The sequence below is a fragment of the Motacilla alba genome, chromosome 2 (assembly GCF_015832195.1).
Source record: "Motacilla alba alba isolate MOTALB_02 chromosome 2, Motacilla_alba_V1.0_pri, whole genome shotgun sequence".
NCBI lineage: Eukaryota > Metazoa > Chordata > Aves > Passeriformes > Motacillidae > Motacilla > Motacilla alba.
In genome coordinates this window covers 35,724,614-35,752,360 of record NC_052017.1, presented here as the reverse complement: position 1 = coordinate 35,752,360, position 27,747 = coordinate 35,724,614, and the positions used below count along the sequence as shown (strand labels likewise).

General features: G+C 38.3%; 1 protein-coding gene across 5 annotated transcripts in view; it reads left to right on the top strand.

Annotated features, from left to right (window-relative positions):
- Nucleotides 1–2,269: 2,269 nt before the first annotated feature.
- Nucleotides 2,270–27,747, top strand: part of TBC1D5 (TBC1 domain family member 5) — a 316,933-nt gene continuing 291,455 nt past the window's right edge. Inside the window, exon 1 of one of the 5 annotated variants that reach the window (XM_038126959.1) lies at nt 2,270–2,534. The gene's annotated coding sequence lies outside the window, so the exon portion shown is untranslated. Of the gene's footprint in view, nt 2,535–2,622; nt 2,837–17,263; nt 17,400–27,747 lie in introns of those variants that run through there. The other 4 variants (XM_038126956.1, XM_038126960.1, XM_038126958.1 and 1 more) reach the window with 4 other exon arrangements.

The following is a 27,747-nucleotide window of genomic DNA, read 5'->3' as shown; positions in this document are numbered from 1 at the left end:
CTAAATGTTATGATTAGCCTAACAATTGATTGCCAATGAAACAAGAATAACTACTTTTGGCAGATTCTGCTGTTGATTTTCCTGCTGGCTTTTGTTCCAGCTTTTATTTTCCATGGGAAAATTTTCATATTGAGAATACTGAGAGGGCTCAAATCTTTTAAGACATCCCCTAAGCGCACACACAATTAGATATCCTATGCTCACACAATTATTCCAGCAGTTATTTAGACAACTCGCAATTGCCTGACTTGAGGACTCAGTGGGAATATGTGCCAAAGACAGGTGCACACTTCCCTTTTTTAAACAGCAGCACAAATCTGCAGGCTTATAAAGAAAAGGTCTTGATACATTCAATACGAATTTTACCTAATGAGCCCCATCTATACACCCCTATTTTCAACACATAATGTGCTATATAATTCTTCACATTGCCATTTCATCTCCCAAACACATGCTACTTTTGCACATGTTATTACCTAAAATGCACTGTTGCAAAACAGAAAATAGGAACTTCCATGTATTTGTAGTGGGCAGGTCACTGTGATATATACAGGCCGACTGTAGATGGGTATAGTATTTCTAAACCAAATGCTACGCCCTGTGTCGAACAAAATTGTATTTTCATCATTGAGCTCTTCAAGTTATTCAAAACATGGTATTACTAGAAAAAAATTACATGCTTGACTGCTTGGCTTTTTTAATATCAAGATCTGCTCTTACACAAAATAAATGTAACGAGAGACAAACAGAAAATCTTTATTGCAAACAGAAAATGAAAGTATGTGTTTGAAATTAATGAATATACGGACATGCAAGGAAATTCTCATGTCTTCATTTGTTTTTTGTCCTGAGCTTTTTAATTTTAAATCTACCAACAATTTGACTTTAAATGACTCTTTCTACTTTAAACAATCTGATGTAGCAAAAAATATAAATGTATGGCTGTAAAACACTATCATCAGCAGGCCGGAACCTACTTTGGTCTGTCTTTTCTTAATCAAACATCTGGGAATCAAAAACATCTGTAGACTGACATGAAGTTAAGATTTCCTCTCTAAGTGTCTTTGGCAAAACCACATAGATAGGCTGATTATCTTGCCCTGAAATCACCCAAAATGCAAAAAAAAAGTTCCTTTCTGGGAATCAAAGGAATTTTAAGAAGTATCTTCAGAGATTAGATACCATACATGCAATTGTTATTAAACTTAAAAAGTTTTATGCCCCTTTTATTTCTAGGTGTGTCTTGCATTGATCGTCTTTTTTCCTATGTTACCTTGAAGTATGTTCTAACAGTCAAACATGCCAGTTTCAGGCTTATTTTTCCAAGACTCAGGTTCAAATAATATTTCTGCTTTAGCTGCATATATAATGCAGTATGTCTCTATTGTCCCCTTTCTGTCTTTTACTGGCGTCTCCAAAGAAAAGCCTGGATACCTAAAGCATCCTCACACATAATGAGAAACTGCAAAATGGTCACAAGGAGCAACCGAGGTTACAAGGTGCTTCAGGACACCTTCAAATGCTCGCATAAATGCTCCCGTTGCAGGCTGTTTTTGCAAGGAAAATGAACTCTTCAATACTTGGGGCTCCTCTGTTCACGACCCCTCATGACTTTTAATGAAGGGCTGATGCCAAGCAAGCGGCACGCTTGCGGGATTTTCCGAGCCTTTAGTAAGAGATCTATCTTTGTGACTGATCTCAATCGCGTGCCAGCGATCCAAGCGAGCTGCTGCCGGGTCGTAGGGCCGGGCTCAGTGACCCCGCTGCTGGGGACGAGAAGCCCCCGGCGGCCAGCACCCACCTCCGGCCGCCCCGAGCTCCAGCCGAGCACTTGACTCCTTCCACCAGGACGCTTCCCAAGCGGTCTGAACCCGGCCAGCCGCTCCCAACGAGTGATGTTACGGACCCACTTCAAATTACCTTCATTTTTTAAGCTCCTTCCCCCTACTCCTCACCACGCACTGCGTGACTGGTAACTGCACTCTACGCACGCTTTATGTAAATACAAACAGATCGGGCTTCCTCAAGAGGCCGAAAGGCCCCGCAGACACGCAAACCCTCCCGTTTCCAAACAACCCCGCCGCCCTTCTGCTGCTGCCTAGCGCGGTGGCGAGAAGCGGGCGCCGACCAAGCCGCGAGGGCAGCCCCATGCTCGCCCTTCCCCTTCCAGCAGCGCCGCGCAGCCCCGGCGGGCACAGGCAGCCCGGAGCCGGCACCGGGAGCTCAGAGCACGGACAAGGAGCAGGCGCCGGGCGGCCGCGGGCTCGGGCGCCTGCGCGGCGGGAGCGGGGCGGTGCCACCGCGCGTCCCCGCGGGCGGGCAGGGAGCCCTTCCCCTTCCCTTGCCCGGGTCTCCCCCATCGCCTCCCCCTGCCCCGCGTCCCTCGCAGGGCGTCGGGCCGGCACGGGGGTCTGTGCGCCGCGCCGAGCCGCAGGGAGGGAGGGCGGGAGGGGAGGAAGGAGGGAGGCGGGGAGGGAGAGAGAGAGAGAGGCTGAGCCAGATCTTCATGCCACTGCAGGCAGCAGCAGCAGCAGGTAAAACCAGCCCCAGAGCATCTGCTCCCCTTCACCCGCTTGCCCCCCTCCCCGCCGGCCGCTCCGTAGCCGCAGTGCGCCGCCCCGAGCCCCGGACCCCGCCGAGCCCCCTTCCCGGCTGTCAGTGGCGGCAGCGGGGCCGGGGGGGCGCCGAGGCCTGCGCGCCCCGCGCCGCCGCCGCTCCTCGGCCTCTCCCGCCTTCCTCCCGCGGGGTCCCGCCGGGAGCAGCGGCGGCCCGGGGCGTGCCGAGGGCAGGTGATCCCCGGCAGGGAGCTGTGCGGCCAGAGCCTCGCTGCTGGGAGGTGAGAGCAGGGAGGGAGGAGGAGGCAGATTTGTCAGAAGGTTTCCCCCTCTGGTTTGGTTTGTTGGCCTTTTTTTTTTTTTTTTTTTTTTTTTTTTTAAATTGTTGTTGGTGATTCCGATGGCCGAAGAGGGAAGTTGAAGGTCTTCATGGTTATTTTAATTCTTTTTCCCTCCAGGCCTTCAAAAAAGAATTTTAGAAGCGGCTTGCGTTCCCATCAGTTTTCCTGCCCCAGAGCCTATCTGCCTCCCTGCTCTCACCTACCTGACTCAGTCTGTGCTAGCTGTCCATTGCCATCAGTGGTAGATGTTTAACCATCACACGTGTTTTTCTTTGGGATACGGCAGTACAAGTTTGCATTTCTGTGTATAAGGCTGCAATTAACACATTTTAGCTGTTTGAGAGTTTCATACAGTGACATTGCTGTACTGTACCCATCAGTAGTTCAGTTTAGCTACATGCCCTGTGGTGTTGCACATCCTGGAGGCTTTATGGTTTGCTTTTAAGAAACAGTTGTTCCATTATGCTGGAATAGCATCACTTTGCTGGTATACTCATGGAAGAGGTATACATGTGAAAGAATCATGTACAAAATGTACTGGGATGGCACTTGGGAAAAAAAGAATACACTTCTAACTCTGCGACTCAGCTCCACGGTGTCCATTCCCTGCTTGACTCTCAGTAATCCTGGTTACCTTCCTTTACAAAGCTCTGAAACTTGATTAGAAAGCACCACATAAGTCTCTTTACAGACTAAAGAAACTTCATTGAAGTTGTAATATGTCAGTTTTTTTACTGGTCATACATTAGTTAGCTATTTACTGATAATACTTACTCTGTGGAAACTAAAGATTCCAAAATACATTCCAATTCAATGTGGGCTGATTGTTGTTATTGAAAATATTTTTTAAGAATTTGAGGTTCATGAAATACTCCATTGCATTAGTCCTAGATCCCATCTCCCTTTAAATCATCATCCACTGTTACAGTTGCAATTCAGAGGTTGAAGTACTGTAAGGTCTAATACTGCGCAATAAGAAAATTACATTGTTTGTGGGTGATAATGGATTCTATTTTGGAAACCAGTCCTTTTTTTTCATTTTGTTAGTATAGTAGCTGTAATTGTGCGTTAGCACAATTGTGATTACCAGTTGTCAGACTTTTTTTTTCTGACACACGTGGCCCACATTTGACCTAAATGCTGTACCCGCAAGGGTCATATGGATGTATATAAATAGTAGCGATTGCTGAAGTTGTTAAAATTAATACTAGGTTGACATCAAAGTTCAGACTGTCAGGCAAACAAACAGAGCCTATTTCGAATAAACTGGTGAGTTTCAAAACTTTTTTTGTATATTTTCTTACTTGAAATTGACAACTTTGCTATTGAGCCAACAACTGGAGCTGTGTGGGCTGTGAACCTACATGGTGAATTTCAGTGCCTAGCAAAGTATGAGAACATGAGCAATTGCTAGATGTGTAAGTGCATACTGGAAAGATGGTGCATTTTTTCCCCCTTAGATTTTATGATGGCTTCATAATTTAGGGACTACAGATATGGTAAATTCCTGTGAAAACAACATTTGAAAAGATATTAATGGCATCCATATGTCAGTGAGATGAAAACAAGAGGCTGTTTTCCAGCTTTTTCGGTGGAAAGGTGACTAAGTAAGGCTTCTACTGATAGCTTTGGTCAACGATTATTAAACTGATGAGGAGATTCTTGCATGTTTTACTTCATTTCACCTTCTTGTAAATCTGAGAAAAGCCAGCAACTTGATGTTTACAGTTTTTCTTATTAAGCTGTAGTATTAGCAAAGCTTACTTGCCACACAAAATTGGTTCAGAGGGTTTCTGAAAGTAATTTGCCGCCTGTAAGAAGGGCAGTTACCTTTGAGAAATGTAAGTGAAAACATTCCTCTCACATTTTTCCTTCTTTACATAACCATGTTGGCTTTACTTGAACATTGTGCTTTTCTCCTTTGTTTGCACTTGAATCTTTTAGACTTTGTTACCTTGTACTGATGTGCAAGAAAAATGTGATTTGGTGGAAATGTGTTATACATTCTTTGCCCCCCTTTGATTTATGCTAATGTAGAGATCATCTTTGCTGTCTCCAGGTTGTTGTTGCTATTACAAATCCATTTTTCACTGGGGAAGGGCTGTGCAAAGAACTGGTTTACACTTTGCCCTGAAAGGAATTCTGTTGATGAACTCTTAGAAAGTTTACTTCATGCTCCAGCCTTAGGAGTTTTATCTTAAACTGTTAGGTATGCTGCTGTAATTGACAACAGCTGTTGCTGAGAATTGTGGAGGATAGACAGTTTCTAAGATAATCAGTTCCTAGTCCATTGGAGGCTTTGTTGATTAGCACGTGTAAGAGCGTTTTGGATCAGGAGCCAGTGATGTCTGCTGAGTGCAAATGTGGTGTGTTATCTAAACTGTTTGACTTAGGCTCTACACTGCTCTGAGGCAAATAAGCTGTAGGTTTTGTGTGCTTTTTCTTCTGGACCAGGAAAGGGCCCAAAGCAGTTAAGCCTGTAGTCTATAAAAACACTCATCGTTGGGTGATCTGTGCTTTCGGAGGAGGAGGAGGACTGTTAAACATGATAGGAGGAGTTGCTTGACTGTGTTTGGTTGTTACTTTGGTGAGACTTGAACTCTGGTTTTGACCTCCAAAAGGTATAGCTGGTACCATTTTCAACTTTTAGGAAGGCTGTTACTGTGGTGTTTGTTTTGTTTAAGAATGTTTTTATCACTTAACCAAGTGACATTATTTTTCTGATGTTGCAACTTCTGTGATCAACTACTTTCACAAAAAGGACTTGAAAATAATGTAGTTTGAGGTCCCCCATTATAATCTAGTAATTCCTGCTCTTTTTAATGACATTGAATAGAAAAAAAGTGTGGTTTCTCTGAATCTTACCTGAATCCACGTGTGACAGTCCTTGAGGAGAAACAGTTGACCATATTTGTAACTGTGACAGCAAGAGCTGAGCTGGAGCAGTTAGTGAGACTACATCCAGACCTTGGAGATGAACATTGAACATTTAGCGTTTATCTTGCATAAAAGTTGATGAGTTACCAAACAAAATAGAAATGGTTATTCTGCCTCTGTTAATGGTTAGATGTAGATTTCCCAAAAGCACTGACTCGTAACATGACCCGAAGTCTCTTTGGAATTAGTTTGAGAATACTAGGAATAATCAGGTGTTACTGATACTGAATTGAATACAGCAGAAATGAGACAGTGCCATAATGTTCTATTTAAAAGCCCCCAGCATTATCCTTCTGTACTGTTTAATTTGGAGGGCTTTTTGTTCTGTTAATGGGCTGGCAAATCGTTATTTTAGGTTTATTAAAGACCATTACTACTATGCTACTAATTAACCTAGTTGTGTATGTGAAAAGTTCATGTGCTTTCTGAAGTTGACTTGCATTAAGTACTGCATCTATCTTAATACATGAACATTTCACCTTAAATGTGTTACAGCATCAGTTTTTGTCTCAATGTGTTTGATTTCTAAACTTCTGGTGGGCTAAGGTTTTTTTTTTGTTTTGCTTTTTTTTTTTCAAAGTGTATCAAGATACTGAGAATCTACCATTTACTTTTCTGGATGACTTGTTTCAATGATTCATCTTTGCCACTATTTAAAAATAAGGCATGCAATTATTGTTTGAATACATTTGAATGCATCTGTCTTTCCTTAGTTCTTGTTATCTTATCTGAATTCTCTATCATAGCAGACTGCCTTAAACTTGATTCGTCCTTTTGACACTGTGTTTTCACTCCTCTGGGTGGTGGAAGTCCATAGCATTTAAAGACACATACAGATTTTAAAATACATAGTTTTAAAAGAGCATCAACAGGTCAAAGATTTGCTGGGCTGACTACTCTAGGACTCTCAGATAAGTTTAGCAAGTATGCTGATTTAAAATGTTTTTCTCACAATGTTTTTTAACATCTGATCTGGAACATCTGCTTAACAAATGAGTTGGAAGGAAAATCAATATAATGTGATACAATTATACCATTTTGAATCTTTCCAACTATAGAATGAAAGTATTTATTGACTATTTTTGATCTGTCCTAACAATTTTTAACACTTGTGCTACCTCTGCCTAGTTATGGGCCTCTGTTATTGTTGATATGGTGTTTGTTACCTTTGTGGTGTCATGGGTGGGTGTTTTGTGTCTCACTTTCTACACTCTGCAACAGTAGTTTATACTTGGTGATCCAGCCTCCCATGTTCTAAGTTGTTGATCCTGCTTATTTATTTAATTTGCTTTTTAATTTTTTTTTTAATTTGCTTGTTGAGGTTTTGAGAAACTAGGCTGAGCTGTAGCCAAAACTTTACAAGATTTGTTCTTTTGCTAGCTGTAGAATTGCCTAACCAAAGATAAAAGCCATTAGGGATGTTTCTGTTTTCATGTTTTTCTTAGATTTTTCATTCCAATTAATTTTGTTCATAAGATTTTTTTGCTTCTGAAAATTTGAAAATTCAGGAATATGAGCATTGTTGTGCCTTGTGTGTTTATATAAAACTCAGTAATCTCTATTTGGCTATGTAATTTGATCATGATCAGTAATTCTTAGGCTATGTCCAGTGTCTACTCCAGTGATTTACTCATTGTAGTGATTATAGTGGAATAAATGATAATTCCTTTGGTTTATGGTGAGTGCTGTTAGAAAACTATTGCTAATAGTTTCTAAAAACGGATGTTTTTACTGTTGACAGCTTAAGATCCTGAGATACTATGTTTCAGTATTAAAGACTTCAGTTTGATCTTTTTCTTTCAGCACATTAAAAATAGGGCTTATGAAAAGAAAAAATCCTACTGTTCTCTAGTTTGAGCTGATGGTCTGTAACAGTCCTCTATTGTCCCACCTTCTGAGTGAGCTGGTGTATTTAACCCTTAGGCCCACATGCAGTCAGGATCCTTTGGTTTTGAATTATGAGGTAATGAATGTCTGAATGATGTTTCTTGAAACCTGGATTGTGCCTGCTTCATAATTAATGTTGTTTTCATGTAGTCTCTGGGTTTTACACAAGTGGGCCTTTGGCTTTTTCTTGTTGGGAGGAAGTATAGTTGTGTGATACACATGGAGAATAGACTTGAATTTAGGGAAGGGATGGAAATTTTCAAACGTTTTAAAGAATTTTTCTGGAACTGTAGAAGTAAATTTTTGGCATTTAGACTTCACTGTAATGTTAGTGTAAGAATTGTACTTGCTGTCAGATGAATTTTCATCCAGGCCATTGTTTTGTGACTTAATGGTCAACAGCAGATGTTTTACATGAAGTTACTTCATTTAAAAGTTACTGAAGTGACTTCCCAATTGTGGATTAACTGCCATACCATGGAGCTCCTCAAATTCTTGTCAGTTTATAAGGTTTTACAATGCTGACCCTGAGTTTTGTTAGACATAATAATTTTCTTGTTGATAATTAATTTATCTAGGTGGATGTTTTCATTATCCATGATAATATGTAGTTATTTTACAAATTTTACAATGCTGTGTTTATAATCTTACCTTCCCAGTGTCATGCTCAGCACTCATTCCTCAATTCTTGAAGACTAGCTTAATGCTCAGTCATTACTTGAGCAACACTGATAATCATTTCTTATCTGGTATGCTTTAGATGTGTCAACAAGCAGTTTGATTTGCCAGCATGCTGGCCATTTAGTTATATTTTGTAGCTTCATTTATTTCACACAGTGTTGCTGAAGGTGGTTGTATTCTGAATCCTGATATTTTCTATTAACAGTGGTGGGTGTGACCAGTGGCTCCTGCATCCAGTATTATGTGGATAAGCACACTCTTTCCTCAACTCTCTTTTTTTCCTACCTGTCGTTGTTCAGAGTAATGAAACATTTATGTCTGGTGAAAGATCTGCCTATATTTTACTGATTGAAGTCTGACAAGCTGCACTGTTGAAAACTGTAGTTATATTTTCAGATCTTCCCCAGCAGATTCTCTTTCAAAATTAATATTATTCTCTTTAAAAGTTACTAGTTTTTTTTATCATCTCTGCTTTAAAAGTTTTTCTAAGTGTTCCCACTGACCTTTCCCATGTAAGTTGGACCTCTTTTAAAACTAGAGACTTTCAAGCCTTAGGTGGTATGTTTCATATTTATTTCATTATCATGCTTATATCAGCATGCTTGCTTGCAGTATAAAACTGAATAAGAGGATCCAGTGTCAAGTTGATACTTTGATTTCTTGTACCTTGTTATTAACTAAACTTTATCTGGGTTATTCATGATTAATGTTTAATAGTTTTGTAGAGCCTTTCATCTATAAATTAAAATAGCATTAATATTTTTCAGTGAGAGTAAAGTGACTTAGTCAAGGCCAAACAGCTCAAAGGAAAAGATTCAGTAAACTCAGATTTTATACTGTCTCATCACAGCTAATACATGAGTGCATTGTAAAATATTGAATAAACCTGAAATTTTAAATGCATTGGTTAAATGGGAGAAATGAAAAGTAATTTAAACATGTTAAATAGTAAGCAATGTAAAAAGTTTGATAAGTACAGTGAAAAAGTAAACATTATAGAGAACCTGCTGTATTTACTCTGAGCAAGATATAACTCTGACCTCAGCAAGTTCAGAGGAGGACTGCAAAGATGACACAGAGAGCTGGAGCACCTCTGCTGTGAAGACAGGCTCAGAGAGCTGGGGCTGTTCTGCCTGGAGAGGAGAGTACACTAGGGAGGCCTTAGAGCAGTTTTCCAGGACCTAAAGGGGGCCTACAAGAAAGATAGAGGGATTTTTTTTTTATAAGGGCGTGCACTGAATGGGATAAGGGGTGATGGCTTTAGACTGCAATAGAGTAGCTTTAGATCAGGTGTTAGGAAGAAATTCTCTACTATGAGGGTGGTGAGGCACTGGAGCAGGTTGCCTGGAGGACTTGTGGATGCTCCCTTCATGGACGTGTTCCACATCAGGCTGGGTGGGGCCCTGAGTGTCCTGGTGTAGGGAAAGGTGTCCATACTCAGGGCAGGAGGGATTGGAACTACATGATCTCTAAGATCCCTTCCGACTCAAAACAATTTTGGGTTTCTGTGACACAGGGAGAATAGAGCTAATGCTTACAGGACAAATGGAAATAAAGATTTAGTACACTTCTTGTAATGTATATCTGATAAAATACTTGATGATTGTGCTGGGAATGATAATGGCATTATTAATTTCTTTACTGAGATGAGTGGTGCTCTGCTGATACTTGTGTTTGTTCTGTATGTCCTGCTTCCTATAAAACTTACCTGTGCTTTCAGAACAGTGACTTGGGCACCTGCTGAATATACAGCCTGTTACTTTTGTCGGCACCACGTACTTAAAAAATATGTGGGAGCTTTGCTTTTTTTTCAGTTATTCATGAGACAGTAGCATAGTGTTTCTCCTCCTTTGGGCCTGACTTATTTTGAATTTGCATCACTTTCACTTAAGCCTATGATGCTAATAAATATACATATTTTGGGGAGAAATTAATAAATTCAAATATGTAACTGGGCAATTCTTACACATATGTGTATAGTTTGGTTTGTTTTTTTCAGACTAAACCTGGTGCTGCTTGTGACAATACCTTTTGAAGTTCATTATACCCCATAACCTTTATGTACAATGTGTTGGGCAGTCTAGGCTAATGGGACAAAGATTTGAACTCCTTTGAGCTGTAGATTTTCACTGTAGATTCACAATTGTACGTAAAACTTACTCTGGTTGTTTCTGTCAGTTTCCGTGCTTCATGAAAATATGTAGCAGATAATTTTGAAGATATTGTTTTATTTTCAAGTATGCAAAAATCTGGATACCTGTAAATTTAATTTTTGTGGCTGATTGAAAGAACAGTGAGTGAGTGCAGGCAGAGGAAAGTGCAACAGGCAGGAAGTTGCTGACTTCCTGTAATAAGAGGAAATTCATGTCCCAGTCAGTGGAAAGGTTTCTTCTAAAAATGAGTGAAATATGTACATTGTGCATAAAACACACTTAAAGCATTCAGTCAGAAGTTGGTCCATTGAGAAATAAAACCAAAGGAATAAAAAACCATAATTTTCGATTGTTGAGGTATCTGCATTACACTTAGGACTTGTTGAAATTTTTTTTTTTTCAAGTGTACCTTTCAAAGGAAGCAGACAGTGAGAATTAAATGAGACCGTTTTATGAATGAGGGTAAATTTTACCTTTTGTTTGTGAATTTACTTCACAATTTTCTGGAGAAACACCTCATTGTGAAATGCCCTCTGAAATTTTATGTTAGTACTTGTTGTATTACTTTAAGTAAGTTTGTTTCAGGAAGTTCTCTTTTCAAACTAAAAATTCTTTCCTATATGGATTTGTAAAAAAAAACCCTGTAAGGCAGTATAAATACTGAATGCTTTGTCCCTTTCTCACGGGATTACCTTCTGTAGTCAGGATCAATTTCACTTAGTAGAAGGGTATTCTGATTTTTGGATTTGTGCTGTAGTCCCAACTCTTACTCATTATACTTCCCATGAGTCTTGATTTGCAGATTGCTTGATTTAGGTGCGAGATGGTAGTTGAGGCTCCACTGCAAGTCAGAGAATTGGAAAGAGATTTTAAGGGATAGATGGAATGAGATATGTCTAAGGTAGGATGTACTTGCTGGATTTTCAGCTGATTGCCAGTTGCTTGTGGTTGCTTTCATACTACACATTTTTCAGAAATGTATATGGACGCAGGCAGCTTGCTGATTGCTTTTGCTTCCCGCCTTTGACCACTGAACTTGCTGGCTCATTTGACACACCTTCAAGATAGAGTTTCAAACTTCTATCTGCTGAGATGGAAAAGCTGCCCAGTCTTTTGTCTCTTACAATTTTTATCTTGAGCCTTAAGTACATTCTTTGGGGTGAAGTGTGGGGAATTAAGTACCTGAGAAGAAATGAAGCACATATTAGACAGTTAATGTTAATTGTTAATAGCTATAGATTATGATGATGATGTCAGATATCTATTTGGTGCAGTCATGCTGTCTTTACCCAAAAATTCAGAATCAGTTTATCACAAGGTACAGTCCTTGTAAAACTGAGTGAGGAGGAGCAAAGGACAGCAGCTGCTGTCACTGAACATAGAGCTCCACTTTGACATTTTGCACAGCTGGGATGAATTGAAGTGCACATAGAGAATGAACAAGTGGCACTGTCAGCTGCTGTAAGTCCTGCTAAGATGCTCTGTTACTTTATTGCACTCCTGTGCACTCTGGAGCCTCAGTGATTGGAGAAAGTCCTAACTTGTTTTTTGTTACGTTAAACTTTTTGTTCTGGTCATTAGCAATTTTTTTATAAACTGTCAAAATTCTTGTATATTAGATGAAAAATACGTAGCTCTCCCTAGAAGTCAATATTCAAGTATTCAAAACTGACGTATTCCAGGAATTAAAGCATTAGAACTGTTGCTGTTTCATTGCTATTGGGGGAGACTAAATTTTTACATTAATTTACAGTAATAGAATATGATCAGTCATGGTTATAATTTCCACCGTGAGTAATTTTATCTGAGAAGAGGGCAAATGTGGGCTGAATGAACATTATTTTACTACTTGTAACATCTTACCAAGATTGGGATAAAAGTGTATTGTTAGGCTCATTCCATGGTTTTTGTATGTTGACTGGAGTGCTTAGTCTTGTAGAGCTGCTGTTAATTATCATTTAGTCCCTAAGCATGTTAGATACCTCCTAATATAGATAGTCAGTATTTTGCCAGTGTTTTGAATTAGCTTTCAGTTATACTTGGGGTAATCTTGCATTTTCTGTTACACTCAAAATCTTCAGACTCATCCTGTCCTCCTCCAGAAGTAATGGATCAGCCTAGGTCAGGCCGAATGAGCTTGAGAAAGAGCAATGTGTGGATAGAAAGTGGATGACAAGGACTTACATTAGTGGGTTTATGAGGAAAACCTTTAGTATAAAGCTTAATAGCAGGACTTCTTTGGTTTTGTTTGGTTTTGTTTTGGTTTTTTTTTGTTTGTTTTTTTTAAGCAAAGAGCATTTGTCATAGATCCCTCTTTCTTTTTGCAGTTCTACTTTGCCCTAATGCTTGCAGCCATGGACTTTCATAAGCATGAAAGAAGCTGGCATTCTTTTAAGATTCCACCTTCTGGAAACATGGAATAAAATCAAATCCAACGACACAGAAAGTGTGTCAAAGTGGTCATTACTCTTTTTTGTTTTGTGTTTTAACAGAGTATGTCTCAACATTTTGTTTGCCTGATTTTTGTGCGTGTCAAGCGCATGCTTCTGTGTTTTCAAGCCATGAGGAGATGCAGCTGCAACAGAAAAAATTGTAGGGTGGTGTTGTGGTTTAACCACAGTAGACAGCTCAGCACCACATAACTGCTCACTAGAAAAGAAATGCGGGCAAGGAAGAACAAATACACTACAAGTAAAGATACAGCATTAGGTAATGGAGTAGACTGTATTGGCCCAGTGTATTTGTAGTAGTAGTGGAGGACAGGCTTCTGAAGGGGTTTTTATTCATGTTAATGTCTTCCATTATCATATGATGGTATGCTGTAATAAAGATGCAAACAAGAAGAAGAGTGTAAAATTGCTGATGAGAAGCTGATCATTCAAGAGAACTGTCTTTACACTTACTGAAAACTTTGGCAACCAGTGACATGAACATTTTAGAAACTGTGCACTGCATGGGTTGACTGGGAGGCTTGTTAAATCTCATGAGTAAGTGGGGTAAATGAGAATCTTTCATGTATAGGCAGGTTAACTCTTATATGTATAGGTCTTATACAAAACAACATGAAGAATGATGAAGTTTCAGATGAGATCTGAATATATTGGAAAATGAAGAGGAGCTGATGTAGATCTTGTTTTGAACCTGAGTGGTAAAAAATGGTGACAGAGATGTATTTGATAGTGAGAGGGAAAAGTGGTCAAGGATTTCTTATTTGCCTCAAACATTCAATTTACTTTAGAAAGAAATATATCTGTAGCAGTACATTACATTAAGCTGACACTCTTTCTGATGTGCTCAGTATACCATCTACACCATTTCATGTAAAAAAAACCAAAAAAAACTACTCAAGTTGCCAGCAAGTCTCCAAATTGCTAATATGGTATTTCAGCTAATGTTTCTTACTCGCCCTGACCAGACGACTCTCAAAATTACTATTCAGGTTAACTTCAGAGTAAGTTAAGTAGCAGTTTCATTTTTTTCAATGTGAAAGAATTTATCCTTCAAAGTCCTGAGTTACATTTTGCAATGATTTCATCATTGCAATGTATCCTGAACTGACAGCAATAAATTAACTGGCATTTCACTTGAGACTAATTCCTGTCTACAGTTAAGAATTTTGCTTGGGGAAATCTTATGGCCATGCCAATTTTATTCTTGTTCATTTTGCTTAGTTTTTAAGGAACTGAAACCAGTGTCAATTCCAGAATTTTGTTTTAGTATCTGTTGATGGGTTTGTCATGATTCATTGCTGTCTGTTTATAGCATCCACTAGATACTGTGACTTTCAATGTAGTCCCTCTTGATATACTAACCTCTTTCCTATAACTTGAGATACATTTTTGTAGTTTCGCTAACTTAACTGAATGTTTCAAAGTATTTTTACTTTCATGTGACGTTGGCCTTTTTCTGAGGCTGAGGCCTCAGAAACTGTCAATTCCTCTCAAAGTCCCTGCCACCCTTGTGATACAGTGACTTGAAGTCACAGGTAAGAAATGACAGTGAAGTGAAAATGAAGTTCAAGTAGACTTTCTAATTGCCTGCACAGGTAAACAACTGGAAAAAAAAATCTTAAGTGGTATCTGTCATCTTGCATAAGTGAGAAATTGTTTATCTTCCATGCTGGACATTTGCTTTCGTATCTTCCTTTCAGAGCTCTAGCTGTGCCATCCATCTTCTTCAGTGTTTCTTAAGTGGACTGTCTGAGAGCAAGAGCTCAAAGTTCAACACCCTGCTGTAACCTCTGTTGTCTATGACAGCTGGTCACAGATCATCTGACTACCCCGAACTGTGCTAGGCATTACTGCAGCCATGGGCATGTATGAATTGCAACAGTCCTTGAATGACTAGTTATTTTATTAATACTGTGATAAAAGAAAAAAACTAAAGAAACCCACAAACTTCCTGTGTCCTAAGCTGATCTGGTCTCTTGAGGAGAGTTGCTTTGTGACCTCTCAAATTTAAAAGGTCTGACACTCAGTTAGCTGTCCTTTATTAGTAATGGCAGCTGCATCTTGATGGTGGAATGGCTCTAGGTCTAAAGGGAATGACAATGATAAGGTGAGATTGAATTTTTGTTTTTCCCTCTGCCCATTTTAACCTTGATTTGAAATGCCTTTCTGCAGAAATAGGACAAGTTGTTGGTAACCATAAGACACTCCTCAGTGTCTACCCCATTGTGTGTGTTGTGATCCCACCAAATGACATTTGGCAGGAAATCTAAAAGGAAATGTGTGTCATCAAGTATAAGCAAATAAACCCCAGTACTGTACCAGGTTGGAATAGATACATCTGAATTTAGTGCCTATCTATTGACTATGCACAATGGAAGTCTTAGACTCAACATGGCTTAAACCAATCACCTTCACTTCGTTTGGTTGGATGTCCTCTGATCGTATTCTGCCCAAAACTGAATTCTCTTTTTGCTTTTTTTCATTATACACCTGATTATCACACTTTTTAATGTTCACTAAGGCTGGTATAAGGCCAGTTGGTAATGTGTTGCTGACTAGGAAAAACATTTTTCATTCATTAATTGAAATATGTTCTTACGCATATTTGACCACTCAGCTCTGGTGGATCTTATGTCAGTCAGTCTGTCTTGCTTATGACAGTTCATGAAACGTGTTTCAAGTACTGCCTGTTCTCTTACTTCTCTTGAGAACTAAAAAAAAGAGAAGTTGTTTATTTTTTCATTTACATCTCTTTCATAAAGCCATGGTAGGTGCTGGGAGATTTTCAATATTTAGTCAATATAAGAGGTTTTGTGCATTCATGTAAGCATTTTAGAATTCTATATCAGATATGTAAACCTTATCTATATGCATACTATTATAAGCAAATTATCTCTTTGCTTTTGATGAATCTTGATCTTAAGAAGGTATCTAGAGCATTCAGGCCAGAAAACTGCTGTCATTCCTAAACAGCATCGCAATGTACTGGGAAAAAAAGCCAAGAATTAATGTTCTGTTCACCACATGAGCTTTCTTTACCTATGCTGGTACTGCTGCCGTAGGTCATTAGGAGTTTCCTACAGTCCTGTAGCTGGACTGCAGGGAAAGGTTCTTCACCCAGAGGGTGGCTGAGCACTGGAACAGGCTCCCTAGGGTCACAGCACCAAGCCTGACAGCATTCAGGAAGTGTTTGGACAGCACATGGTGTGATTCTTGGTGTGCCCTGTGCAGGGCCAGGAGTTGGACTCAGTGATGCATGTGGGTCCATTCCAAATCAATATATTATATAGTTCTGTGATTCTAAACTAAAGTCTGCTTGTTAGGCATTGCTAACCTCAGTGACTGGTTTGTGGATAAAGGCAATGTTATGGTAGCTGGTTCTGTATAACAGCTAATGAAATGGTCCATTCTTACATTTGAACTGTGAGAGCACAACAAAGTTTTGAAAATCACAGAAGTAAATTAGACCTGCATTTATTAAGAACTTTGTATCTTGGTTTTAATTCTACATCTTACTCACTTGATCAGGTTTATAGTCAGTGAAGTGGGAATTTTTATTCAAGGAGTCTCTAGTTCAGGATGTGGAATAAAGGAGGATCAATGAATAACTAGGGCTTTGAATGGTTACTGACTAATAATTAAACACACAGCTATCTTGATAATCCTTGAATGATGTAAACTTCATATTGTCTTGTCATGTGACTAGTAGACATGCAGCAGATTTAATTTTTCTTTTTAAGATCATGTGAAATTTGTATTCAGAGTAGAACTCTTTTGACCCTGAAGATAATCCTGTATAATAAAAAATACTAAATTCACATTACATTTTCTAATGTATTGATGTATTTTACATTAGTAGAAGTATGGAAGATTGGTAAATAGAAGATATGAAAAGTACATGGGCATTGTTCCTGCTGTTTACAGTTGACTTGGCTTTGTGCTCAGATTTTGGATTTTAACTTATTTCATTAGGTGAGCTATTTTTATAGTAAGCGTTGTTTGCATTGTGTGTGCAAATTTAAGTTAAAAAGTGTAAATTTAAGGTATTTGTCTTGGATGCCATCACATGGCATGTATGGGACAACCTCATGATCAGACCCAGTCAGTATGTGTTTATGAAAAGGCAAGTCCGATTTGACCAACCTGATCTCTCTTTATGACAAGGTTACCTCCTTACTAGATGAGGGAAAGGCTGTGGATGTTGTCTACCTAGAATTTAGGCCTTTGTCATTGTTTCCCACAGCATTCTCCTGGAAAAACTAGCTTCTCGTGGCTTGCATAGGCAGATGCTTCACTGGATAAAAATGGGCTGGCTGGCCAGGCCCAGAGAATGGTGATGAATGAAGTTACATTCAGCTGGTGACAGATCACAGTGGTGTCCCCAGAGCTGAGTAGGTGAGACAAGCCCTGTTTAATACCTTTATCAAGGGTATGGATGGGGGGATGGAAGTAAACCCTCACTGAGTTTGCAGCTGACAACATCTTGGGCAGGAGTGTTGATCTGCTGGAGGATGGGAAGGCTCTGCAGAAAGATCTTGACAGGCTGGGTCGATGGTCTGAGGCCAGTGGTCTGAGGTTCAACAGGGCAAAGTGCCATTGAGTCACACTGAGTCACATCATCCCCACGCAGTGCTACAGGCTGGGGCAGAGAGGCTGGAAAGCTGCCTGGAGGAAAAGGGTCTGGGGATGCTGGTTTACAGCAGCTGAACATGAGTCAGTGTGTGCCCAGGTGGCCAAAAAGGCCATTGGCATCCTGGCCTGTGTCAGCAATAGTGCGGCCAGCAGGACTAGGGCAGTGATTGTCCCCCTGCACTCGGCACTGGTGAGGGCACACCTCAAATCCTGTGTACAAGAAACACATTGAGGTCTGCAGTAAGTCCAGAGAAGGACAGTGAAGCTGGTGAAGGGGCTGGAGTGCATGAGGAGTGACTGAGGGAGCTGGGGTTGTTTAGCCTCTAGAAAATGAGGCTCAGAAGAGCCTTATTGCTCTCTACAACTACCTGAAAGGAGGTCGTGTGCAGGTGGGGGTTAGTCTCTTCTCCAGGTAGCAAGTGATGGGACAAGAGGAGACACCCTCAAGTTGCGCTGGGGAAAGTTTAGATTAGGTTTTAGGAAAAATTTCTTCACCAAAAGATTTGTGAAGCACTGAATTAGGCTCCCAAGGGAAATGGTTGGGTCACCATCCCTGGAGTATTTAAAAGATGTGTGGATGTGGCACTTGGGAGCATGGTAGGCTTGGCAGTGTTAATGGTTGGATTTGATGATCTTAAAGGTCTTTTCCAACCTAAACAATTCTAGTCTGTTGAAGTGAAATGTTTGTAATGGCAAGCATGCTGGATAGGTAGCCTATGCCATCTTTTTCTGGCAAGCATATGATGTCATGAAATTATTTTACTGTAAAGTATTGTGTAGCATGCTGTACATTACTGAAAACAGCTTTACAGGTGGTACAGAGAATTACTTCAGCGAATTATTGTTAAAACTGTTTTTACTTCACAGTATATATTCTTTTCTGTTTCTATCATTTTAGAGGAATTCTGTTGTCTTGCTCCGTTGTTCTGAAGGCATTTGTCTCTGTTAACAAAATTAATTGATCAGGAGGTCAGAGGAAATATCTGTTGGTTGCCGGCGTGACTTTGCTCCATGCCAAGCAATACGCTTGTTATCATTATGAATTCTTACGTAAAATGGATAATAAAGTGCTGGTACAGCTAAGTGAAGTAATGCATTACTTTCCAGATGCCTACTAAGCACTTAGTTCCTGAAGTCAAATATTGGGGTCCTGAGCTTCTGGATGCTTAAGATTTGTTCCAGGAAGACAAAATTGATTTGTACTTATAAGTCCTGAGTGACTTCACTGTTGATGTCAGTGATGGAATCACTGCAGCTAAACAAACTTGAACTGACCAATGTAGTTATAATCAAGATAAGTTTACTGGAGGTGAGAGGTGGAAGAAGAATTGTGCAGCAATCGGTTAAATTAAACAATTGTATGTCCAGTGTTTCTGGCTCTGATTCCAGTCATTAACGTAATTTCTGCTGTTACTATTCTGTGGGGCTTATGATGTCTGCAGTACATAAAAACTAGTTTCCTTTGTATGGGTTAAAATTTTACTTCAAATAAATTTATGTCTAAAATTAGAAAGTAAATATTGATGAATCTGATTTTTAATGAGTAGCAGCAGAAGTCTTAATAAATATGCTATAAAATTACACTGGAACATACACTGAGAGTCATTTAGTGAATGTAGACTTTTTTAAAAAGGAATGAGAAGACTTACGTAAGATATAGGTGGTCATACTGAGAATCAGGAGTTCAGGAAGGATAACTAAGAATCACTTCTGAAGAGTAAACACAGTATTTTTAGTTACCTTTATTTAAATTAAAAGCATAAAATCATGTGTCTTAAAGCTGTTAGTATTTAAATGGGATGAATTTTTGATTCTGATTTGTGTCAGTGAAGTGTTTTATCTTGAAGTCTTGTGGGTAGCACTCCAATTCCATGTGACCAATAAAATACAGATACTCTGGAATTTAGTCAGTGAACAAATACGAATTAGTGTTCAGATTTAGATAGTGAAAGAAAATGTGGGTTGAAAGCTGGTTAAAAATTTGTGATGATCTATTATTAAGAATTATTGATACTGGAAGTTAGGTGAGAGAAGAAAAAATAAGATCAGTCAGGAAAACCACTCCTGTGGTTTTCAGTTTCCTTACGGCCCTGGGTCATGTACATTTGCCTTGCTAATGCTTTTTTAGTGTGATTAAAAACTTCCAGAGCTCATGACATCAAAAAATTCATTGTGTGGAAAAAACTAAAACATTCCTTATTGTTGGCTTCAGTGTTATGTTTGGCTTTGAAGAAACTGACTTGTTTTACAGTTTCAGTCAAAGATCAACGCAATCATTTGAGCCTTGACTTTCTCTTCCAGGAGTCTGACAGAGCTGGAGGCATTTTTGTCTGTCAGGCTTTTGTTGTTTAAAATCAACTCTTTGACTCACTGACATTGTAATGAGGAGTAAACAAGCCCTATTTCTTTGCGACAATTTGTAGTATGTTTTTAGTGGATTCTGAATTTAGCAGTGCTGGTTTAACAGTTGTTAAATCATGTAGCTGTAGTAAACTTCTTTACTACTGGTAATAATTGAGTTGAGGAAATTATTTCACAGCCCCTTGTGGAGGGGTTTGTCTTTGGTCCTGGTATTGTCGGCTTTGGCCCTCCACTGCTACCTGTCTGCTTGCTTCACAATGCCATCTTCCTAGTTCTCCTCTTGCATTTAACCACTACTTTGTGGTGAACAGGATTTCAAGTGTCCTGCTTGGCCTTTTGTCCCAGTGATTAATGTTTTAGATAATTACAGGACCACATGTGCTTCTGATCAACTACATGAATTAATGTTCTAACATACAGGGCTTAAAAATATGTCTGAGAATAGGTACTCAACTGTACTAGTACAGTTTAGAGGATACGGTGTTGCTGAGAAGCAAAGGTTTAAATTTAATGTAATTTCTCTAATTAGCGAATGCAACACTGATGTTCCTTAAAATCAAGTTAAGAGTCAACATTTAAAAGTAGTGATCCTATCTAGCAGGTGTGTAAGTATCTGACACCTTCTGGATGTCTTATGTTAAAAAGAAGACAGAACTTTGTGTCTTGAAGAACCTACAATAAAAATAAACCTAAAAAGAGAAAATTATTTAATTCAAGATTGCATTGATTTTTTTGTTCTGTGTTCTAACCAAAGAAATGTTATTTTTGTTTACTTCTTGGTGGTTAATTGCTGTCTATTCAGCATGCAACTTATTTTTCATTGATGATATTTTTAGCAAACCTGAAGGTTATGAGAATTAGGTAGCAAGAGTTAAAGGAAAGTTGTGTTGGCACAATTATTTAAGGAAATTTGACTCTTGTATTCCACATTCCATATGGGATGAGCTAAAACATTTTTTTCCATGATTTTTCAGTACTTTTATACATAGTTAATGTTGAAATATATCACCAACAAATTGTGTATTCAGAGTATGGAACAGGTTACTTGCTTATTTATCTGGAAAATAATGTAGTTACCCTTTGCTGGGATTTTGTTGTAAAGTTTTAGATAAGGAAGTAATAATCTCTTTAAGATGAGGAAAAGAAAAACCATCTTCCATGCATCCCAAGGTTAATATGTTGAAATTGGTCTGATGTAAATTAACCATGTATGCTCCTTGATTTGACATTCTCCTAAGAATTTATACAAACATAAGTTTTTCATTCAGTGAACAAAAAGGCAGGAAGGAAAAAAAAATCTCAGATATTTTGAAAACACTAAGGCAAGGCAATTCTTGCATGAGGGAATGTTGCCATTGCCAACACTTCACTTTTTTTGACTGCTCCCTCAGTTGCTAGAGCAGTTGCATTGGTCATGAGAGACTGGGTTAGATGAAGTCCTTTTTCTGCAGTTAGCTTGTAACTGTTACTTCTAGAATGCTGCTGGACATTTTGGGTATGACTTGCTTATAGTCTCTTGTCTAATTAAGTTTCCCATTGTGGAAGTTAGAAATTCACCAAGACTGAAAAATGGAATTCAGGGGACCTACTAATGGGTAAATATCTTAATTGTGAGAGAGATTAACTTTTAGCATTTCCCTGACAGTGTGCATTTTTATCTGAAGTGAGGTAGAGATAAGAGAGTGCAAATGGTTGCTCGAAATCAGAGAAGGGATTGGCTTCTCCCCTTTATGTCAGTCAGTCCTTAAACCATAGTACAAAGAGGGTACTACTTATTTTCATCATAAGGTTCTTTTTGATTGTAAACTGCCTTTGTAGATTGAATAAGAGGTATGATCATTGCCAAACTGATCAAACGGGAGACTAACAAAAGGTGCAGCTCATATAGTTAATTTTCTGTTCCACTGTTAGCTGTAACTATAGGAGAGTGTAACTGTGTTGAGTTGAATTAGCTTTAGAAGGCATTGGTACAAGTGTGTTTTATTAATCATTAGTTGCTACAGCTAGTGAAGGTTCTATAAAGAAAATAATGAGGGTCCTGAATTAGAGGTAGCACAATAATAAACTCTTAATTCAGTTGGAAACTTTAATTTTGTTTTCAGGTCATATTGGAGCCTGAAATAGCTAATCTGTAGTGCCTTAAGATGAAAGAATTTCTTCCCATGTAGAAATTAGATACACAGTTGCTACTGGAAGCATTTTATCCACTTCCAATCTAACATTTGGAGCTCTTTTCTTCTATATTATAGGAACTTAAATTCTGTATCTCATTCCATTGATGAAGTCCTAACCCTTCTTAAATATTTTCAACTAACAGTTAGAAAAGAGGTGAGTGCAGTATTGTTTCATCATGCAAAATACTAATTTGTCTAAATAAGAGATTTAGTTAAAGGATTGTAAATAGTGACTGTGCACAGAATATATCAACAGTCCCTAGATACAACAACAAAAACTGATTTTTGGATATTGAAATTTAATTCAAATATGTAATTTAATGCAGGCATTAATTTTTTTTTATTTTTTAAAAATTTAAAAAAATTAAATGACTCTTAAAGTCAGTAGTTAATGCTTTCATAATAATGTTAATTCTGTCTATTTTCAAGTACTTTATGTAGAATAGTATACTACCATGTAATTTGTTACCTATAGGATTCCCTATAATATCTGTTATCTTGAAAATATTATGAAATTTTCACAATTGTATGTTCCAATGTCTTTTGTGTTTAAATTAAAAAATAAAAAAAAAGAAAAAAAACCCAAAAATGAAAAGGCAAGTGATTTCATTTTTCCTGCTTAGCACCAGTTGAGGTAACTTGTCTTCTTGAGCAATATTACCACTGATTTAAATGTTGACATTTAAATTTCTGTTAGTTGAATCTTTCCTTGTCTTTACTGTTTTATAGTATGCTGACAAAATTATAGCATTTTAACAATTAATCCATTTTCCAGGTAAAACTGGCATTCATCAGCCTTCTAATTGATCTGAGTATTTTAGAAGATACAGCAAAGTCTGACATTTGCTTTTGTGTTCTACAGACCAGCTATTTCTACCCTTTTATATTTTAAAGTAAAACCCTGATTTTTATTTCATTAATGGCCTCTTATACTATAAATCTAATTTATTTTGGGATTTGAGTTAAAAAACTGCTCCTGATCTCATCTTAGTGGATAAACCAACTACTTTACAGAGTGTTTGCTAACAGAGGTAGCTGTTTTATTGATGAATGTAGAAAAAGCATATAGTCCAGTGCTTTGTTCCATTCCTCTAATTTATGACACTAGTAATAATAGATGATGAATGAGATATCCAGAACATTAATAAATTATCTGAAGATGTGTACTAAATCAAAGAGGAGGAGACTAAGAAATAATCTCATATAATGCCTCCAAGAAAAGTAAGCTAATTCCAGAGTCATTTATTCAGCAATATGCAAAAACCCTGAGAAATTTGTTGAAATTGAACTGCTATAGTTAGTATGAGATTAATATAACTCAGCATTTCAAATGCGCTATTATAGACATTTGGATCGCCAGTTTCAGGTGGCAAGAGATGTAAAACTTACAGACTAAAATCAGTCTTAAATGTTTAAGTTAAAGTGTTGAGTTTAAGCATGTTTAAAATAAAACCCAGCAATTTCGCCCTACAGTGATGATACTTACATCTTCTTCCCTAAATTCATGTATCCACTAACGGGATTGAAATTTGCAGCAGTTTTTTGCTGTGGTTTGCATTTGGTAACTTGATGATTCTGTGTAAAATAGTTACTTGTTCAAAGAGAAACTGTGCAGCCTTTCATTTCTCTTAGCACTGGAGTTTTTATGTTTTATCCATTTGGGTGCCGCAAGGCATAGTTCTCCTGGCGACACTGGGCGTCTCAAAAGGAGTCTTCATGTCAGAAGAGACATTTCGCCACTTACACAGTGTTCATGTGCCACTTGATTATAGACAGGCAGCATCCAAGTAGTGTGTTGGTTTTATGCAAGCAAACTAATATCATTCTTATTAATCTATTTCTTAATGTTATCAAGTCCATTGTAATTCAATCACCATGATAAAACAGAGAGGGCAAGTATTGGTAGAAATTAAATATCTTGGAGGTGGTATAACGTTTTCTGTTTCACAGATTGACACTTAGGGTTTTTATGAATGTGATTTTTATCACATCTAGATTACCTGTGTGTGGACTTGGATAAATTTGTCATCAAAATGATCAATATTTTCTTTTGTCCTCCCTCTATTTCCATTTTTTGGTATTTTTCCTTCCATGCCTTGCACCTTTGCTGGACCTCATGTGGCTGTACTGAACTGATGCAGCTGATTGAGAATATATTTTTTTCTATATTGAGGTTATACAGTGAGTTGCAAAGTAGTTAAATGTTTTTGGTATGAAGTTAACAAAACATCCTAAAGACTATACTTTCTGCATCGAGGACAATGGAAGATCCTCATCCCTGATGATTTTTGATCACATCTGATCAAATATGATCACCTGTCGATACAGGTAACCAAGCTTAGCTACTAGTTGCATTCAATGTACCCATTTTCATGAATATTTCTTCTGCATGAAATAGCACCAGAGGACACTTTACTGTGCAACAGGGGCAGTATAGTAAGTGATTTTATTGATTCAGCTTCATGTTTGTGACTAAGATTATGTGTAGACTGTTGGATTCTAAGCCACTGATACTGAACTTCCAGATTTTTTTCACCAAGCTGTCCCTGTCAAAATCCCCTTAATAGTTTCAGTGATCCAAAGTGTCTGGATGGTGGCTTGCAATCCCTGAATTCATGTTTGTCTTAGAACTGGACATTTTTTAGGTACACTATTTTCTCATTTCCCAGAATGTGTTTCATTGGTCTTCTTTCTACACATAGTCTTAATTTAACGTTTAACTGTGGAATTTATTGAGTTGCAATTGTTCATATAAAAGTTGTCATCAGGAGGTATCACCAATTGCTTTCTATTCTTTGTTTCCTCTCAGTTTTTAGTAAATACAATGAATATTGTTAATCATATGCTACTTCTAATCATCAAGATGAGCAATTAACATACTGTTTAAAAATAGTGAGTAGTAAACAGTATTTTCTTTTGTTTGTACTTTAATCTAGGTTCAGGCATCTTGTGAAAATGTTTATATAAATTGTAACTTAAATGAATCACAAAATCAAAGAATATCCTGAGTTATGAGTGACCCATAGGGTTCATCAGGTCCAATGCCCAGCCCTGCAAAGTACAGCCCCAAGAGTCTCATCATGTACCTGAGAGCATAATCCAAATGCTTCTTGAGCTTTGTCAAGCTTAATGCTGTGAGCATTCCCTGGTGAGCCTGTTCCAGTGCCCAACCACCTTCTGAGTGAAGGACATTTTTCAAATATCCAACCTAAACCTCCCCTGACACAACTCCAGGCCATTCCCTTGCGTTCTGTCACTGCCTGCTTCTCCACTTGCCCTCACAAGGAAGTTGTAACTGCAGGCCCTCCCTCAGTCTCCTCCAGGCTGAACAAACCAAGTGACCTCAGCTGCTCTTTGTATGTCCTCCTCTCGAGACCCTGCGTTCTCCTTGTAGCCCTCTGCACTCTCTAATAGCTTTATACCTTTCTTCTATTGTAGTGCCCAAAACTGCACACAGTATTCAAGATGAGGCCATCCCAGCGCAGAGCAGAACAGGACCATCCCCTCCGTTGCCCAGCTGGCAATGCTGTGCCTGGATGCACCCCAGGACAGTTAACCCTCCTGGCTGCCAGGGCACTGCTGATTCGTATTCAGTTCACCACTGACCAAGACCCCCAATCCTTTTCCACAAGGCTGCTGTCCAGCCTCTCGTTCCCCAGTCTGTCCATGCATCCAGAGTTGCCTGGTCCCAGCTGCAGATTCCAGTATTTGCCCTTGTAAATTGTCATACAGCTGGTGATTGCAGAGCCCTTTCATTTGCTAAGATGGTTCTGCAAGGCCTCTGCTGTGGAAGGGGTCAACAGCTCCTCCCAGTTTAGTGTTGTCAGCAAACTCAGTATACATTTGAGTCCTACATCCGAATAATTTATGAAGACACTGAAGAGCATTGGCCTAAAATGGAGCCCTGAAGAACCCCACTAGTGACTGATTGGCAGCTTGGTGTAACCCCATTTACTGTGATGTAAATGAATGTGCCGTATTTATTAGTCAGATTAGGACTTCTTTGGCTCAGTCAGCCCATAAGTAATTGTTACATTTTACTTGTTTTTCTTCATAGCTGACATGACCAGGTTTGTAATTTTTAACAGTCAAGTTCAAAGAGAAGAGGGGATAGAAAACATTTTTAGAAACTAGGAATTATATCTATTTTCTAAGTTTATTAGATATAATAATATATAAATATATTATATAATATTATATTAATATATAATTATATTATATTTCCCACTATTTTCTTCTGTCTGTTTATGTTGGAGTTTCACATACAAGTATAGGATCTTTACTTCACCTTTCCTTATCTTAAGACCTTAAGGTCTGCCTTGGCTACAAAAGTATAAACCTTACAGCCAGTCTTCATGGTGGTTAACTCATAGCACTGAACTGTAGAAGAGAAACCAGAGTCTTTCTGCACTTACATCTGTGATGTTCAGGTGGCGTTAGTGATTCTAGTAGAATGTATTTCCTCTTTCTGCTGACCTGCAGACTTTCTCATTATGTTCAGAATTAAATCAAGATCTGTTGAAGGCCAAGAAGTTGTTGCCCAGTAAGGGAAAGATGGAAGAGTATTTATTTGCCTTCTTGGTATTTGTCATGTTGGCAAACTTTAGTTTAAGGAAAACAGCTATTAAGTAAGCAACAAAATCCCATCATATAATCACTAACTTTCTCATTATGTTCAGTGTGAAATCAAGACTTTTTAAAAATCAAAGAAGTCCATTAAAGAGTGTTTTACGAGGTAAGGTGCTTATTTATGGTTGTGCAATGTGACTTTGAGTTTCTTCTGTTCCTGGTCCATTGCAAGAACTTGAATAAGCATTGTGTATCTACATGAGTGTGCTAGTGTCTCATTTTGTTGTGGAGAATGTCTCAGAATCTCATAGTGGATAAATCTCACTTGAAATTAATTAGAACTACCAGACAAAAATATAATTGTAGCAGAACTCGAAGTGTACAAAGCTCACCTGAATAAAAGCTGAATAGCCTCTGCGCTTCATTCAGTTATTATTAGAAAATTGAAAAATTCTGCATTTTGCAGAAATTAAAATATCTATATTGGTATTAAAATATGCTAAAAGAAGGGATGCAGCAGCTCTTGCTTTATCAAAATTGGTGCATGATCAGTTAGTACCACAGCAATTAAGGCCTAAATTGGAAGAGCCCTTCTACAGAACAAGACATGATCTGATCTTTGAGAGTAAGATGCAATATCCACTCTTTTATATGAATAGACTTAAAGAACAACAACTATTAATTGTGGAAGGTAATGATTGCACTTTGTATAATCTTAGGAGATAGTCTATTCTTCACTTGAAAATGTGTGCAATTTTTAATTTCTTGTTTTATGTTTCCAGAAATAGGCCGTCCAAAATAAAATTTTAATTGCAAAGTTTAAATTTTCAGCCATGTAAAAAACCAACCCAATACAGTTCAGTTAATATATTGAGTGATGACATCAGAGGAACCACTTGGCCTTAAGCGTGTAACTTGAAAAATAAGGATCTTAAATGTAGTGTTGTACTTTGTCATATATATGACATCTGAGGGCTTATTGAAATCTAGGAATGCATGACTAAGGC